Here is a 17872-nt window from a genome sequence, read left to right as displayed (position 1 = left end):
AAAATCGAATTTTAGCTACTTATGAAACAGATAATTTTAATAACAGCAATTACATTTTAGAATAAAGGAGAAGAGAATCTTTCATAAAGAACAAATGATAAAATTCAATGATAAAACTTCAGGGAAAAATGTCATTTTTTGCTTACTTAATTTATGTTCCTAGTACACCACATACATTAGATATATTTAAGGCTACCACTATTCTTAAATGTCCTTCTCTGTTTTCCTGTGATAAATGAGAGCATCATTTTGCTTTTCATAGGACATATCTGTGTTTCTATATTAGCCAGATCCTAGGCCCATCCAAAGTCATTTTTAGGAAGAATCTAAGTATGCATTTAAAAAAAATATACCACGGGTTAGCCTGATTTTATGATTATATTTGTCTCACAGAAGTAATTTGGTATAATGGCTTTTTATCTTTACCTTGGGAAACAATTTATATAATATAGGGGTAAATTGTTCTTTAAATGCAAAATGTCTCAAAAGCCTTACTGCAGTTTTAAACAGCTTTAAATTTTTAAAGCTTTAAGCCTAAAATTGCATTTGGACTTTTGGGATACCCTGTATTTGACAAAAGTCACTTATAAGACCATCTAGGCCCAGATTTCCTTCTCCTTTCCCTTGATTCCTTGGAGAGTCTATTTATGATAGTCTGGTATCATACATAGGTCACTTTATCTTCTTAGGTTACCATTTCAAAGTTTTATTAGATAATTGTTTTTAATGGGTTCTCAGCAGTCCACATTTTATTAAAGGTAGCTTAAATATTCTTATTTCAAAAGAAAAAAGCAGAGGAGAGATTATTCATGGGGAATTTTTTTTTTCAAAATTGTATTACTGTAATCTACTCTTGATGTTTAGATTGGGGGGGTGGAGAGTGGGGACATGATATAATTGATATAGAATTTATTTATTTATTTTAGCCCGTCATCAACACAGATCTTTCTCTGTTTAAGAAGAAGAGTACACATTGCCAAATGACTCAAGTATTCTACTGTTCTTTCTGAACTTTTATTATAAATCATGAAATATGGAAAAGAAGCTGCATGACTTGGCATGGTATAGTGGGAAGAATGCTATGTGCTATGTTTAAGTGTAGACTCTATTTACTGTGTGTGTCCTTGGGCAAAATCACTTCACTTTTCAGGACTCAAGCTGTAAGATGAAGAACTTTGATTGGACCACCTACAAGTTCTCTTACACCCAGGTGTGTACTGGTGCTAATTCCAACATAGCTAAATTTTCAATGTTAGCATTTGCATCTCAAAAACTGAGAAAATTCTACAAATTAGGCCTTGATTTATTGTTTTGTCGATTATGTTGCTTTAAGAAAGTGATGGAAAAAATATACTAATGCAGATTAAATTTAAAACATTTACCACCACACCCATACTTACAGTTTTAATATTCTGCCATTCTTGCATTCCTTGTCCCTTAGACACAAGGGATAGCAGAGTTATGTACTCACCAAAGTTAGTCAATTAAAAAGAAAGACAAGTAAAACATGGCTACAAAGTGATAAGGGATTTCCATAAGTCACGTGTGAAAATCAGTCTCATTGCTCATTTCTAGTTATACCAAATTGTTCTATTTACCTCAAGAAACTGACTCTGCATCATCTCCTTTCCCCTACTCTGCCTTGACCAATCCTTTTCTCCTCATTCCAGAAAGCAAAAAATATCTTAGTCATACTGCTCCTCTGGTAGTTCTCACTTGCCTGCATCCCACTCAGTCAAAGCAAAAGTTATTAATGCTTCAAACACTCCTGAGGGTTTCCGTGAGAGAAGAACTGAAGCCAGACACCAGGCTCATGCTGTGGAATTCTTTTTTTAACTTTACTCCTGAAGTGCCTTATTATCCTGAAGTCAAATATTCACTAGAATACTCTGTTCTTTTAGTATGTAAAACTTTTAAGTTCTGACTTATGCTCTCTGGTAATTAGTGGTACTTTCAGCTAAACACTCTTCAAAATGGGCTCAGAGAAAATACAGGGTCTGGTTTCTAAACTGATCTATACTAATCATTCCGAGAGAAAAAAATAATTGAGAATGACCTAAATAAATGACCTTTAAATTTTCTCCCCACTTTTCCCCTACCCACCGCCCCAAAATAGCAGTCCCACAGGATATCCCCTCCTCCAATCTGCTCTCTCCCTTACTTTCTCCCATACCCTTTTCAAATTTTCCAGTAGGGCAGAGTGGATCTCTATTCCCCAGTGCCTGTATATCTTATTTCCCAATTACATATAAAATAGTATTAATAATAGTGTGTGTGTATATATATATATATATTTAAACATTTGATTTTAAAACTGAAATCCAGATTCATTCCCTTCCTCCCTTGTCACCCACCCTTACTCAGAAGATAAGTAGTTGAGTGTAAGTTGTACATGTGTGGCTAATGCAAAACAATAACGTAGTAAATATATTGTAAAAGACTGACTATATTTCCCTCCCTTTTATCCCCCTCCCGCTTGTTCTATTCTCTACTTTGATCCCGTCCCTTTTCAAAAGTGGGTACTTCCAACTTCCCTCCCCCCCAACCTGTATTCCCTCATCCCCTTCGCCCCTACTCTCCTGTAGGGTGAGACACTCTATTTAGTGTATATTTCATTCCCTCCTCAAGCCAAATTCAATGGGAATAAGGTTGACCCATTCCCTTTTGCCTTCCTATTCTTCCCCTCCATTGTATCCATTTTCCCTTACCTCTTCTATATGAGATGGATTACCCCATTCTGTCTCTCCCCATCTCCTCCCATTATATTCCTCTCTCACCTCTTAATTTCATCTTTTAAGTATCATCCCTTCCTGTTAAATTGGTCCTGTGCCCTCTATGTATACCTGTAAATATATATACACACATTCACATATGTATTCATATGCCCATATACCCTCATATATAGACATATATATATATACATATATATATATATATATATATATATTCCCTTCAACTATTTTCATACTGAGAAAAGTTTCCTCCATTACAATTATTGTTTTTCCATGTAGGAATGTTAATAGTTCAACTTTGATAAGTTACTTATGATTTCTTTTCCCTTTTTACCTTCTCCTGTTTCTCTTCTTGTATCTGAATGTCAGATTTTCTATTCAACTCTGTTTTTTTCATGAAGAATGCTTGAAAGTCCTCTATTCTACTGAACAACCATATTTTCCCCTGAAACTTGACACTCAGTTTTGATGGGTAGGTGATTTTTGGTTTTAATCCAAGTTCCTTTGACCTCTGGAATATCATATTCCAAGCCCTTTGATCCCTCAGTGTAGAGGCTGTCAAATCCTGGGTTATCCTGATTGTGTTTCCACAATGTTCAAATTGTTTTTTCCTGGATGGTTGTAATATTCTGTCCTTAATCTGGGAATTATGGAACCTGGCTATAATATTCCTAGTTTTCTTTTTGGGATCTTTTTCAGGAGGTAATCGATGGATTCTTTCAACCTCTATTTTGCCCTCTGGTTCTAAAACATTAGGGCAATTTTCCTTGAGAATTTCTTGAAGGATGATTTCTAGGTTCTTTTTTTGATCCTGGCTTTCAGGTAGTCCAATAATTTTTAAATTATCTCTCCTGAATCTATTTTCCAGGTTAGTGGTTTTCCCAATGACATATTTCACCATTTCCTTCTAGTTTTTTCATTTGTTTGGGTCTATTTAATAGTATCTTAATTTCTCATAAAGTCACTAGCTTCCATTTGCTCCAATCTAATTCTGAAGGAATGATTCTCTTCAGTGAGCTTTTGAGATTCTTTTTCCATCTGGCAAATTTGGCTATTTAAGTTACTATTCTCCTCATTGCCTTTTTGAGCCTCTTTTGCCATTTGAGTTAGTCTTTTTTTTTTAACGTGTTATTTTCTTCAGTCGGGTTGTTGACTCTCATTTCATAATTTTCTTGCATCTTTCTCATTTCTCTTCCCAATTTTTCCTATACTTTTCTTATTTAATTTTCAAAATCCTTCTTAAGGTCATCTATAACCTGTAACCAGTTTGTATTTTTCTTGGAAGTTTTTGGTACAGGAGTTCTGACTTCACTGTCTTCCTCCTGTTCCATGCTTTGATCCTTTTTGTCCCCAAAATTGGAGTGTAAAGTTGGGCTACTCTGTTTACTTTGCTTCCCTCATTTGCTCATATTGCCACTCAGTTATTTGACTTTTGGGCTTTTTGTCACAGTAGGATTCTGCTACTAGACAGGGGAGCTTCATACCAAATGCTGGGGTTTTCTCAGCTGCAGGAGGTATTACATGGGTGCCCTCTCTGAGACCTCCACACCCTCTGGCAAGCTGGACATACACCCCAGGACCTCCACCCTAGACTGCAATCCAGATCCAAGAAGGTTAAAGCAAGAGTGATTACCCCTCAGACTGGTTTTTGCTCCCCCTACACTCTGCAGTCTAGGAGCCAAAGCTGCCACGTGGCGCTGGCTGGTTGTGCTTGCTCTCAGATGCTTCTCCTCCCAGGGGCAAAAGCCAACGGACTCCCTCTTATTGTGTCCCAAAGTCCAGACTTCATTCACCTCTCACTTTGTCCTTCTGTCTGTGTGTTGATAATTCTGGAAATGGCCATAGCTGCTGCCTATCTGGAGTCGCTCCTGCTGGCAGCTGGTCAGACCCGCCCTGGGGCTAAAACCTCCACTCATTGTGGGCCTGGGGCCGGCTCCCAGAGTGCTGCACTGGCCAATTCCTGACAGCTGCCAGGCTGTCCTCAGGACGTTAGCATCTCTGTGTCATTTTGTGGGTTCTGCAGTTCCAAAATTTGTTCAGAGTCCTCTTTTTACATTGATTGGGGAAGGTGGAAGCCAGAGCCACTCGGAGGTCATGCTTCTACCTACCTTTTTCTTAAAAGTCCAAATTATAGAGGAGTAGAATAAAATGAAGCTAGGTAATGAAGTCTAAGCTTTAATAAAATAGCTTTTATATCATTCTAAGTTCTACCTATTGCAGTATGCGTCTGTGTCTGCATTGACTCTCATGGAAGGCTCCTGGAGGGCAGGGTCCTTGCTTTCCCTCCTTTAGAAAATGTTGGGTAGCCATTAAGTACTCATTGGGTCTAAGCATGTACTTGATTTAAAAATAGCTTTGAACTGTTCCACTGAAACATTTCTGGAGTGGAGGAGTTCAGGGGCATCTTATTTGACATAGTGCCCATCTATGTTGGTTGATACACATGCACTCAGGGTTAGTAGTAGGAGCAGATGGAATATGTGGCCTCCTATGATATGAGATTTGACATGTACCAGAAAAGGCCCCTCCAATCAAAATGTGTCTTCTAACCAGTCTATTACTAACTCTTAAAATTTCCCTATAAGTCCTTCCTTTCAGTTAAACACTATTGTTTCTAGGATAAACAAAAACAAAACAAAATTTCACCTTTATGATACAGTCAAGCTAGCTTACTTGTTGTATCCCAAACTCAGTATTCTTTTTTTGCCTACAAATCTTTGCATGGGTTGTCCCTCATTCTTGTAATGCATTTTTCCCCCTTGTTTCTACCTTTTAAAATGTTTTCCTTAGATTTAAAGCTCAGTTCAGATGCTATGATTTAGAGATGAGATTCTTAACCTAGAACTTATCCAATTTGGAGAAGACAAGACTGGTAGGAGGGAGTCACAACAACTGCCTTAAAGTATAGCAAGAGTTGTGATGCAGACAAGAGATCAAACTTGTTTTGTCTGGCTTTAGCAAGTAAAAACCAGGGGAAATCAATACAAATTGCAAAAAAGCAAATTTAGGCTTGATGTCAATTAAAAGAAAAAACTTTAACAATTAAAGCTGTCCCAAAAGGAATAGAAGAAGGAAATAGGTTTCCCCTCCCTGGGGGCCTTGAAGCAGCAACTGGAGGATGAACCCGTGCCTTAATTAAGGTTCCTCGTCAGCAGATCATATATATACCTGCTGAGGTAACATTGCAAATCTGAGATTCTGTGATTCTGTAGATGCCAGGATAAGAAGTTTCTACTGTATTTGATAAGCAATTACTAACAACTAGAGGTTTTAGAAAAAAAGGTGCATAATTAGGCCTGATCATTAGGGAAATTACTTGGGTAGATGGATTGAAGAGGCAGAAAAATCACTTTGAAGACTACCTCAAGTCCAGGTGATGAGAACCTAAACTAGTGTAGAAACAATTGGAATAGAAAAGAAGGAATGCATAAGAGAGATTTTTCAGAAGTTGAATGAATTGACATTTGAACTGGATATGAGGGGTGAAGAGGGAAGAGGAATAGAATTCACTGTTTTAAATTGGGGTGACTGGGGATCAATCAGTCAATAAACATTTAAGTGTCTACTATGTATTAGGCATTGTGTTAAGTAATGGGGATACAAAAAGAGGCAAAAGACAGTGCCTGCCCTCAAGGAGTTCACAGTTTAAGGTATGATGGAATATGATAGCACTATCAACATAAATAGAACAAAAATAGGAGAAGAGACAGGTTTTGAGGGAAAGATAATAAGTTCATATTTGGACATGTTAAATCCATAGGAGACTCTGGGTATGCCTAAGCAATATTATTTGAACTCATGGGGAGAAATAAAAATAAGTAATATTGATTTGGAAGACATCCACATAAGAGCTACTAGTATTCATGAGAGTGAATGAGCTTGCTAAAGGCAATAGTAGAGAAAAGTTGAGAAGAGAGTCACATACAGAACTTCATGGGGTGCCTATCTTGGGTAGCAGGAAAAATTTAAAAGTCTAGTGGAGGAGGAAAAAAAAATTGAAAGATGGGCAGGAAAGTAAAGAGACTGTAGCCTAGTACAGAGAAATGCTCAAGGGTATATTCAGTGCAGCATGATTCAGTATATTCAGTTCTTTTCTGGGAAAGAACTGAGTGATACAGAGATCTGGAGGTCACAATGAGGACAAAGAATGAGGTTAGGAGTTGCAAGGCAGAGGGAAAGTTTGAATGGTTGCAAATTATGAACAGATAAAAGAAATTTCTGTGTATATTAAGATAGCAGTAGAAAACCTGTGGAAGAAAGCAAGATCAATGCTATGTCCATTTCTAAATGTAGGTGTGAGGTGGAGTAAAGAAGTGGTAGAGAGATGGGAAATGAATAAACTGAGGAACTGGGAATTTGGCATGTTTGAGGAAGTATCAATATGTATGTTGAAGTCTCTTAGCATGTAGGGGAGAGAAAGATTGTGAGCCAGGCATTGAAATCATTGAGAAAGGGGGCAGGTAGGTGGCGCAGTGAATAGAGCACCAACCCTGGAGTTAGGAGGACCTGAGTTCAAATTTGGCCTTAGACACTTGACACAACTACTAGACATGTGACTTTGGGCAAGTCACTTAACCCCAATTGCCCTCCAAAAAAAGCAAAAAAAGAGACAAAGTTTTTGGGGCAGCTAGGTGGCACAGTGAATAGAGCACTGGCCCTGGAGTGAGGAGGACCTGAATTCAAATCCAGCCTCAGTCACTTAACACAAAGACTTGCCATGTGACCTTGGTAAAGTCGCTTAACCCCAAATGCCCTCCAAAAAGCAGCAGCAAAAAAAAAGGAAACCATTGAGAAAGAAAGAGAAGTGTCTGGGAGATCAGGAGATAACAACTACAAGAATCTTAATTAGGTGATAAATATGAACTGAATAAACCCCCTAAGAGTAGTTACTGAGTGAAGGTGGTGAAAGTATTCAAGTGGCAAGGGGAAACAAGTATTCCAACTTCCTTACCATATGAGTATAATGGCAAGCACAAAAGTAGTTCACACCTTGTTTTAGCTTTTGAATAATATCTTATTTCAGTTTAAGTTTCTTTTGAGCCTTGTATCAAATCTGTTAAGAAACAGAATGTGTAAACCCCACAACTTGTGAACCCTAGAATTCATGAACTCCTGCAACAGGAAGGGGAGGAACTAATGACCACATATAGGGAGAGGCTAGAGCCAGCAGAACTAAGAAGAGGACTCTTGTGGTGGCAGTTAAGAAGGAGAAAACTTGTGGTATCCTGGCACTCAGTCTGCTCTGTCTATGTTGATGTTTGTTTGTGATACTTTGTACAGAAGCCCTAGGACCTTACTGGAAGCCCTGAAAGAGGATTTTCTGGTTGTATGTTTAGAGAAGTCCCGGAGGAGGGTTTTGGAAGTCCTGGGACTTTACTGATGATTGGTGCTGACCTCTTGGACCTTGTTTGTGGGTCTGTGTTGATTTCTATGTTGATGATCTATGTTGAGTTCTCAGACTTTGTTGGTGGGTCTGAGTTGATTTCACAGGCAGATAGTGAATTGATGATGGTGCTGGCAATGAGTATGAATATTATTGTGTCTCTGTCAAGCTTTGTCTTCCCAGAAAGAGGAACTGTGAAGGACTTAAGGTAGACTGGAAACTGTGAACTTCAATATGGAACAGGAACTGGATGAAGAACTGGACAAGGAACTGGAAGCTGTCTGCCTTTGAACCCAGGTGACAGTTGGAGTTGTGACCATGGAAGAAGAACCATGGAAGCTGAGAGCCAGCCTTGAGTCAAGCTGAAAGAAGACTTTACTTGGATACTGTGTACTGACAGAGAAGACTATGATTTACTGTGACCTATGTGTGGAGAGCTTTGACCTTTGTACTTTGTGTCCCTTAAGGTGGCAAGCCTCCTTAAGGATGATTGAATGATTGAGTTACTAAATGATTGTACTTTGTTTAAAACTATGTGACTACTTTGGTGAAAACTACATGTCCATTTTAGTAATAAGTTGTTGAGTTGTGACATGGTGAATGCTGTATTTTGATTTTGTGATAAGTTGTTAACATTGTCAATGCTGTATTTTGATTTTCTGTGAATGTTTTGCTCTGATTTGTTATTGAATAAATAGAGAGCTCACTATACTATATAATCAGAACCTTGAAAGCTGTTCACAGCAGCAGTCCTCTGGAAAGCTGCTCGTGCATGGCTTTACAATGAGTTGTGTGCTTCAGTAAAAATACAGTCAGTACTAGAAAGGGTAATAAGGGACGCTGAGTCATCAAGAGGGAGATAGGTTGCAGAGTTTATAAACTAGAAGGAGAAAGGTAAAATTTTAAGGTGAAAGCAAGTATCTTAACTATGGAAAATTCTAGAGAACACTGGAAGTAGAACATTGTAGGAGATGGGTTGTGGGCAGGGATGGAAACAAGGGAGTGGGACTGGGGCATAAGAAATAGGGTTTGTACAATTACTAGGGAGGGAGGGCCCAGGATCTTTGTTATGGAGGCAGAGCAGTTAGCTGGTAGTGTAGAGTGAGCGGGAAGAATAGCCTTCTTACCTTATGGAGGTTGCAAAAGAACCAAATGAGAGAACTGCTTCCATAAGTGAAAGTATATGATTAAAAAACAAAACAAAACACTTTCTTTTAAATTCTTCTTTTATGAACTACCAAGAGTGGATTGTTAAACCAATAAGTGTTTAAATACATATTTTATTTTCATATTTATCACTTCCTCCACTTTATCTTGAATTTCATTCTTCTGAGAAGGATATCTTCTGGTTAGAAGCATTTCATGATATTTTATAACGAAAACATTTGGTGAGATCACTGCAGAAAAGGAAACTGGGGCTGTGGTGATTAGTACTTTGGAAGTATTTTGCCTTCATTCATATGGTTATAAAATTTATTTTTGTCCTAATTATATTTCATAAAATGAAAGGAAGATATCTGAAGGATTCAACAAAGGAATGAAACTTTTGAATTTAGGAATAACTTAAATATGAATAGGATAAGGAATAAAGGAGGATTGATGCATTTTCTGATGATAGTAGATCAATTTTTAAGTAGTGGATTAGATGATCAAATTTTAACAACTAACATTTTAATAAATGCCTCCTCCGATGTATCTCAAATATACTCTATTAGCAAACATGACACTCCAATTAATTCCATGGTGTGAAGACTTGCATGGTGGCCAACTGCCAGTAGTAGAATACGTGGTGGGAATTGAGCCAAAGAAGTTAACTGATTTTAAAGGCTAAGATATTGCTGGAACTAAAAATTCAGGTTTTATGTGAGGCTAAATCCTTTGACCCTATTTTAACTCATCAGTTAAGTAAATATATTGGCACAAACTTAAGTGATAAATCTTTGCCATTACTTTGTAGAAACTGTAATAGTTACAGATTAATATGTTCCACAATAAAGATTGTGTTTGTAATATTTTAAATCAAAAATGAAATATTTTATTTCAATATTATTTCTCCTTTACTAATGGAGAGTACAAAATAATCCAAAAAGACTTGCCTAAATCATTATGTCTAGACAATAGACATAATTTAGACAATAAAAATATCTAACTAAAACTTTTGCAATAGGAATAAGAAGCATTGCTATAAATGAGTTTTATTCTAATTGTTTAATGGAAGATTACTGATAGGATACATTATGTGGTTCATTGACATCAGCAAAATGTCAAAGAATAGCAAAAAAGGCCCCCCAGCACACTGGGTGGACTTTCTATTTTGGATTTATGGGAGGAAATGGAGTCTCACATAGAGAGAGTATCCACTTCAGTGAGATCCTAGACCTACTGGAATACAAGTCTCATTATTCAGGGAAAAAAAAAAAGGAAGTGGTGAACACAAGGCTAAATTTCTGCTGCTCTCTGGGATTCATTCTCATTGTGTTAAAGACTAACATGCATTAAAAATGGACTTTTCCCGCCTTAGTTCCTCTCCTTTTTGGAAAAAAGGGTGAAACCAAGAGCAATACACCCTCCCTCCCCTCTTTCCTTTCTTCTTTCCTCCCCTGTTTCTTCACTTCTTTCCCCTCCCCTCCCTCTGCCCACATAGGGTATCATTACTGGCTAGATTTTTTTTTTCTTTCTGGAGGACCAGCCTTAAACCCAAATCACTCTGACTCTCACTGACTGGTCAACAATAGGTCCCAGGCTTGGTCACTGATTGACTCAGAGTGAATATAAATAGCAATTGATTGGGTTTTAGCCTGAAACCCAATCCCATCCCAGATTGATTTTTTTTTTAAATGAGGCAAGGATGCCATTCTCTTCCTCATTTCTTACCTAGTCTTAATCACTGAATGCACATTGCCTTAGTCAAACTGAGAGCTGTTAAAGACTTTAGTTTAAAAAGGCCAAAGTCTCTCACTGCATCCATATTTTGCCACTGGACCCAGATGGCTTTGGAGGAGAAAGTGAGGCTGGTGACTTTGCACAGCTCTTCCTCCCTTAAATCTGATTCACTTGAATGCCATGTCATCATTCCCCTGATGTCCTGGTCCTCTTCAATAATGAAGGACAAACAACAACAGCAGCACCAGAAGAAACAGCAACAGCTGCCATTGGCCTCAGTGTCTCCCCAGAGTGGAAGAGTAAAAGAACACAAATTCACAGACCAGCCTCAGTGCATGAAGACTATACACATTTTTTTTTCAGTAAAAGCTACTTGCATGTTAAACATATTTATAATGTTTCCCACAGCACCAACCCAATCAAAATATTTTACAAACACAAATAAACACTTAAAATTTTACAAAACACTTTTCTCACATCCAACTATGAAGTAGTATGACTAATATCCTCATTTTACTGATGAAGAATATGAAATTGAGAGCTAATGTATCTTTTTAAAGATCACTTTAAAAACATTATAGTGGGGACTCAAATACAAGTCTTATGATTTTGGCAAGTGTACCAAGAGTACGCCAGTCATTTGGAAGTTAGAAATTTATTCTAACTAAATAGAAGTAATACTATAAAATGGTGATTAGGTAGCAAAGCTAGCCCCCAGATGCCTAACTGACCAATTATATAGCTGAAATACTATATATTTGCATTTTAAATAGTAGAAAACAAAAGCAGTTTATTTCAATTACATGATGAATTAAATAGATTTTTGTGGGCTGATCAGGGAACCTAATCACCATTTCTGGCTATATCAAAGAGAAAATTAACTTTCATATCTTCATTCTTCCACACTCTAGTGATAGAGTGTTCTGAGTTGATTGAAGGCTTGAAGTGGAAAGGAGAGAGATATTGTAAATGTACTCATATTCTCATCAGTTTATTCATACTTTATGAGTTCTTCAGTATTTCATTCAACAAATAATTATAAACTATTATTTTGTGCATAGCACTCAGTTCTTTATGTTGTGGGAAATACCAAAAAAAAAAAACAAACCCATAAAAATATGTTCTATGTTCTCAAGGAGCTTATAATCTATCAACATATGAATTATAAGTTAAAATTATGAGTTAATATGAAATGATCATATATTGTACTATGATTAAGTGCAAATGAATGATTTGGATGATAAGTGTTATAAAGTCTCAGGAAGATGAAATCACTGCACACTGGGGAGAGACTTGAACTGAATCTTGAACCAGGGGTAGGATTTCAAAAGACAGAGATGAAACAAGGTCATTCCATGTGAAGGGAAAGACATAAGGATGTTGGAATGCCCATTTTATGACTTACAGTAAGTCATGGATTTCTTAGAATTTAGAAATGGAAGACATCTCAGTGAGTATATGATCCAACCCTTAATTTTGTATACATGGAAACTGAAGCCCAGCAAGTTTAAATTGTTTGCCCCAACTCAGCCAAGGAAATGATTTGTATAGCTCTAGGTCCCATGATTCTAAGGGAATAATAGGATTTAAATCAGAGCTAAAATTTAATTTGTTTTTAAATTAGAAAGGTTGGCTGGGGGCACACTGTGATGGGTCTGAAAGACTAGGCTAAAATGTTTAGTGAAAAGGGGGACTGATATGAGGAAAACCAGGAATTAGAAGAATCAATTGTATAAGGTAGATTGGAAGGAGGAGTAAAGCAGAACAATAAAATGACAATGAGAGTGATCCATATGGGACATGGGACAGCCTGGATTAAAACATATCAGAGAGGTGTCATAAAGGAAAAGTTGGCAGATCTTGGTAACTGAATATCAGGAATAAGGGAGAGGGAGACATTAAAAATGATTCAAAAGTTTCAAGCCTAAGTAATTAAGAAAATCATGAACAGTTTCATTAATAGAAATACTGAAAGTTATTTTGGTATAGAAGTTATTTGATGTCTAAGAGAAAATGCCCAGGAAAAAAGTTGTTGGGCTCTCTTGTTTAGTTATAATTGCTTGATATCTGGTGAATAATCTCTCTTTTGTTTTTTCTTCAGTTAATGGGACCTGAAAAAAAATGTCTAGTCTGTTATTTTGTTGGTCACATGACCCTCCTTACCTCCTTTCTTTAAACAAAAATTAATCTTTTATTTATTTATTTTTGGTTTTCAACATGTATTTCCACAAGATTTTGGGTAACAAATTTTCTCCCCATCTTTCCCCTACCCTCCACCCCAATATAGCAAGCCTAATGAATAACACTTTCCCCAGTGTGCTCTCCCTTATATCCTCCCCCATGCCTCCCTAACTTCTTGTTTCCCAGTTGCATGTAAAAAATAATTTTTTTAACATTTGTTTTTAAAATTTTGAGTTCCAGATTTTTTCCCTTCTACCCTCCTTACCCACCCCCACTGGTGAGATAAGCAATTCAATATAGGTTGTACGTGTATAGTTATGCAAAACATTTCCATAGTAGTTATATTGTGAAACACTAATTATAATTCCCTCCATCCTATCCTGCCCCCCACTTATTCTATTTTCTCCTTTGACCCTGTCCCTTTTCACAAGTGTTTGCTTCTAACTACCCTCTCCCCCAATCTTCCCTCCTTTCTATCATCCACCCTCTTATCCCCTTGCCCCCTACTTTCCTATAGGGTAAGATGCCCAATTGAGTGTTTATGTTATTCCCTCCTTAAGTCAAATTCAATGAGAGTAAGGTCGACCCATTCCCTTTCACCTTCCTGCTCCTCCTTGTGAGTTTTTTTTTTTGCTCCTTTTATATGGGATAATTTACCCTATTCTATCTTTCCCTTTCTCCTTCTCCATTATATTCCTCTCTCCTCTCACCTCTTAATTTTATTTTTTAGATATCATCCCTTCCTATTCAACTGATCCTGTGCCCTCTATGTATACATGTACATATATATACACACTCAGATATGTATTTATGTACATATATACCCTCCTATACATACATATGCATGTATACATATTATATATACATCTATATTCCCTTCAACTATTCTCATACTGAGAAAAGTCTCAGGAGTTACAATTATCATTTTTCCATGTAGGAATGTAAATAGTTCAACTTTAATAAGTTCCTTATGGCTTCTTTTTCCTGTCTACCTTCTCATGCTTCTTGTAGAAAGTCAAGTTTTCTGTTCAGCTCTGGATTTTTTCATCAAGAATACTTGGAAGTTCTCTATTTCATTGAATGAACATATTTTCCCCTGAAGCATTATACTCAGTTTTGCTGGGTAAGTGATTCTTGGTTTTAGTCCTAGCTCCTTTGAATTCCGGAATATCATATTCCAAGCCCTTTGATCCCTTAATGTAGAAGCTGCTAGATATTGTGTTATTCTGATTGTGTTTTGACAATACTCAAATTGTTTCTTCCTGACAGCTGGTAATATTTTCTCCTTTACCTGGGAACTCTGGAATTTGGTTATATTCCTAGGAGTTTTCTATTGGGGATCTTTTTCATAATTTTGTGTAATTTATACCAACAGCATCTATCTATATCCCTTTTAGATGTTGCCATAAGTATAGAATTCTTGATATTAACAGGTATCGGCCTCCCATATAGGGATGTAAACAGTTTGCTGTTATTAAATAAAAGGCTGTGTGTGTGTGTGTGTGTGTGTGTGTGTGTGCTTTTCCTATTTACCTTTCTATGTCTCTCTTGAGTCTTGTGATTGGAGGTTAAATTTTCCATTGAGCTCTGGATTTTTCATCAGGAAGGTCTGGAAGTCCATTTTATCATTGAATGACTATCTCTTTGCCTGGAACATTACCCTGTTTCTCTGGGTATGTGATCCTTGGTTGTAACCCGAGCTCTTTTGCCTTGCAGAAAATTGTATTCAACTTCCTCCAATCTTTCAATGTAGAAGCTGCCAGATCCTGTGTGATCCTCACCATGATTCCGCAATATTTGAATTGTTTCTTTCTGGATGCTTGTAGTATTTTCTCCTTTGCCTGATAGTTCTGGAATTTGACTACCACATTTCATGGACTTTTCAATTTGGGATCTCTTTCAGGAAGTGTCTGGTGGATTCTCTCAATTTTTATTTTACCCTCTGGTTCTAGGATCTCAGAGCAATTTTCCTTGATGAGCTCTTGGAAGATATTGTCCAGGCTCATTTTTTCATCATGATTTTCTAGTAAACCAATAATTTTCAGATTATCTCTCCTGAATCTGTTTTCCAGGTCAGTTATTTTTCCATTGAGATATTTTACCTCTTTTTCTAATTTTTCATTCTTGATGTTTTTTGTTTGACTGATTCTTGGTGCCTTATAGTGTCATTAGCTTCAATTTGGTTGATTCTACTTTTTAGAGAATTATGTTTCTAGGTTAGTTTTTGAAGCTCCTTTTCCATATGCTTTCCCATTTCACACATTTTTCTTTTTAACCAGCTGTTTTCCTAGTAATGTTTTTCTAATTTTGCAATTTTGATTTTAAAAGTATTATTGATTTTATCTTCTACCTCTCTAATTTGGTTTTCAAAGTTCTTTTTGAGCTCATCTAAGAAAGCTTTCTGTGTCTGAGACCAGTTCATATTCCCTGTTGAGCCTTCAGCTGTGGGTATGGAGTCAATACTGTCTCCTTCTGAATTTGGTTCCTTCCTCTCACAATAATAGGATTCTAAAGTCTTTGTCTTAGCAGTCTGTTTTTAACCCATTTTGAGGCAGGGCCTTAGCCATACCCTTCCTCTAGGATTCCCAAGCCTTTACTATTTAAAATTTTGCTCTGGGGCAGTAATTACTCTGTTTTCAGAGTCAGACATGGGGGGGGGGGGGTTATGGGAGCAGCTAGGGTTCACTCTGCCATCCTGGTCCCTGAAAGTTCATATAGGGGCTTTTTAAATTTCCAGGCTCCGGGTTGGTAGTCCCAGGAGTAGCTGCCCTGCATTCGTCTCTTAACCAGCTCCGTCAGATTGCAGCCCTGCAGCGATAGGCCTGGCAATGGCCCCTGCAGTTGGTGGATCAACATGCCGCCACATTGACCAGGCCTCATCCCGGCATCTGCCTGGGGATCTTTTTCAAGAGGCAATCAGTGAATTATTTTAATTTCTATTTTGCCCTCTGGTTCTAGAATATCAGAGCAATTTTCCTTGAGAATTTCTTGAAGGATAATTTCTAGGCTATTTTTCTGGTCATGGCTTTCAGGTGGTACAATAATTTTTAAATTATCTCTCCTGGATCCAGGTCCATGGTTTTTCCAATGAGATATTTCACATTGCCTTCTATTCTTTCATTTGTTTGGATCTGTTTAACAGCATCTTGATTTCTCATAAAATCATTAGCTTTCATTTGCTACAGTCTAATTTTGAAGGAGTTATTCTCTTCAGTGAGTTTTTGAAATTCCTTTTCCATCTGGCCAATTTGTTTTTTAAGGCATTCTTCTCCTCACTGTCTTTTTGGGCCTCTATTGCTATTTGAGTTAGTCCATTTTTTAAGGTGTTATTTTCCTCAGTATTTTTTGGGGGGGTCTCATATAGAAGGCTGTTGCCTTGCTTTTCATGATTTTCTTGTATCATTCTCATTTCTCTTCTCAATTTTCCCTACACTTCTGTTACTTGATTTTCAAAATCCTTCTTGAGCCCTCCATGGCCTGTAACCAATTCATATTTTTCTTGGAAGCTTTTGATGAAGAAGTTTTGACTCCATTGTCTCTTTTGGGTCCATGTTTTGATCCTTTTTGTTCCCAAAAAAAGATTCCATGGTCTGATTGTGCTTCTTCTGCTTGCTCATCTTGCCAGTTGATTATTTGACTTTTAAGCTCTTTGTCATGGTAGAACTCTGCTTTCTGAGTGAAGAGAGCTGTGTCCCAAATTGTTGGGGTTTTCATAGCTGCTGGAGCTATGAAGGGGGCATCCTCTCTACAGCAACCACAAGGTCTGACACACTGGCCATACACCCCAGGTCCACTACCCAAGACTGCAGCCCAAATCCAAGCAGGTCAAAGAAAGAGCAATTACCTTCTGGTTACTTGGTCCCCCTAGGATCTGCAGGCCAGGAGCTCCAGAGGCAGCTGCTGTGCCCACGCCATGTCTCACCCTGGGGGCAGGGGCGGGACTGTACTATTCTGCCACCTGGTTCCAGCAGAGTTCCCTTTGTACTGACCTTTTACTTTGTCTTTGGCATTTATGGGTTGAGAAGTCTGGAAACTGCAACAACTGCTGGTGATTCACTCTCCTGAAGTCTGCTCCAGATAGTCTGAGCCACTGGTCGGGGCTGCCTCAGGTTTGGGTCCATGCAGCTCACGCAGAACTGTGCTTGGCTCCCAGTCTGGTGTGACAGACCCTTGCTGTCAGCCTGCCAGGCTGCCTTCAGCAGGAGATTTGTTTCTCTCTGTCACTTTATGGGTTCTGTAGCTCTAAAATTTGTTTAGAGTAATATTTTACAGTTTTAGAGGTGTTTGGAGCAGGAGCTCAGCTAAGTTCCCGCTTTAACTCCACCATCTTGGCTCTGCCCCACCCCCCCTTTCTTTTCAAATACACATATTTGTTCCCATCCTTTATGTGACTTTCTTAGTAATTGGTTCTCCCATATAAAAATGAAAGATCTAAGAACATAGAATCAGAATACTCTTAAGCATAGGAAAAAAGACTATATTGTATTTGATGTGTATGTATAAACTAGTAATATAACTTTCTTCAAAATATACAATTATATTGCTGATTCTATGATCCTCCACTGGAAGGGGTAATATATTGCTATGTTAGTATAGTATCAATCCTTTCTAATTTTTCTAATTAGTCAAACAATCATGTGGACAGATTGATAGGGATGAGAATGGAATGGGAAGACCTATTGAAAGTAGATTT

The sequence above is a fragment of the Petaurus breviceps genome, unplaced genomic scaffold (genome assembly GCF_028583685.1).
Source record: "Petaurus breviceps papuanus isolate PSGF00001 unplaced genomic scaffold, PetGlider_PUasm1.0 90977, whole genome shotgun sequence".
Classification (NCBI taxonomy): Eukaryota; Metazoa; Chordata; class Mammalia; order Diprotodontia; family Petauridae; genus Petaurus; species Petaurus breviceps.
The sequence above is the reverse complement of the archived record's forward strand: the minus strand, read 5'-3'. Positions refer to the sequence as shown.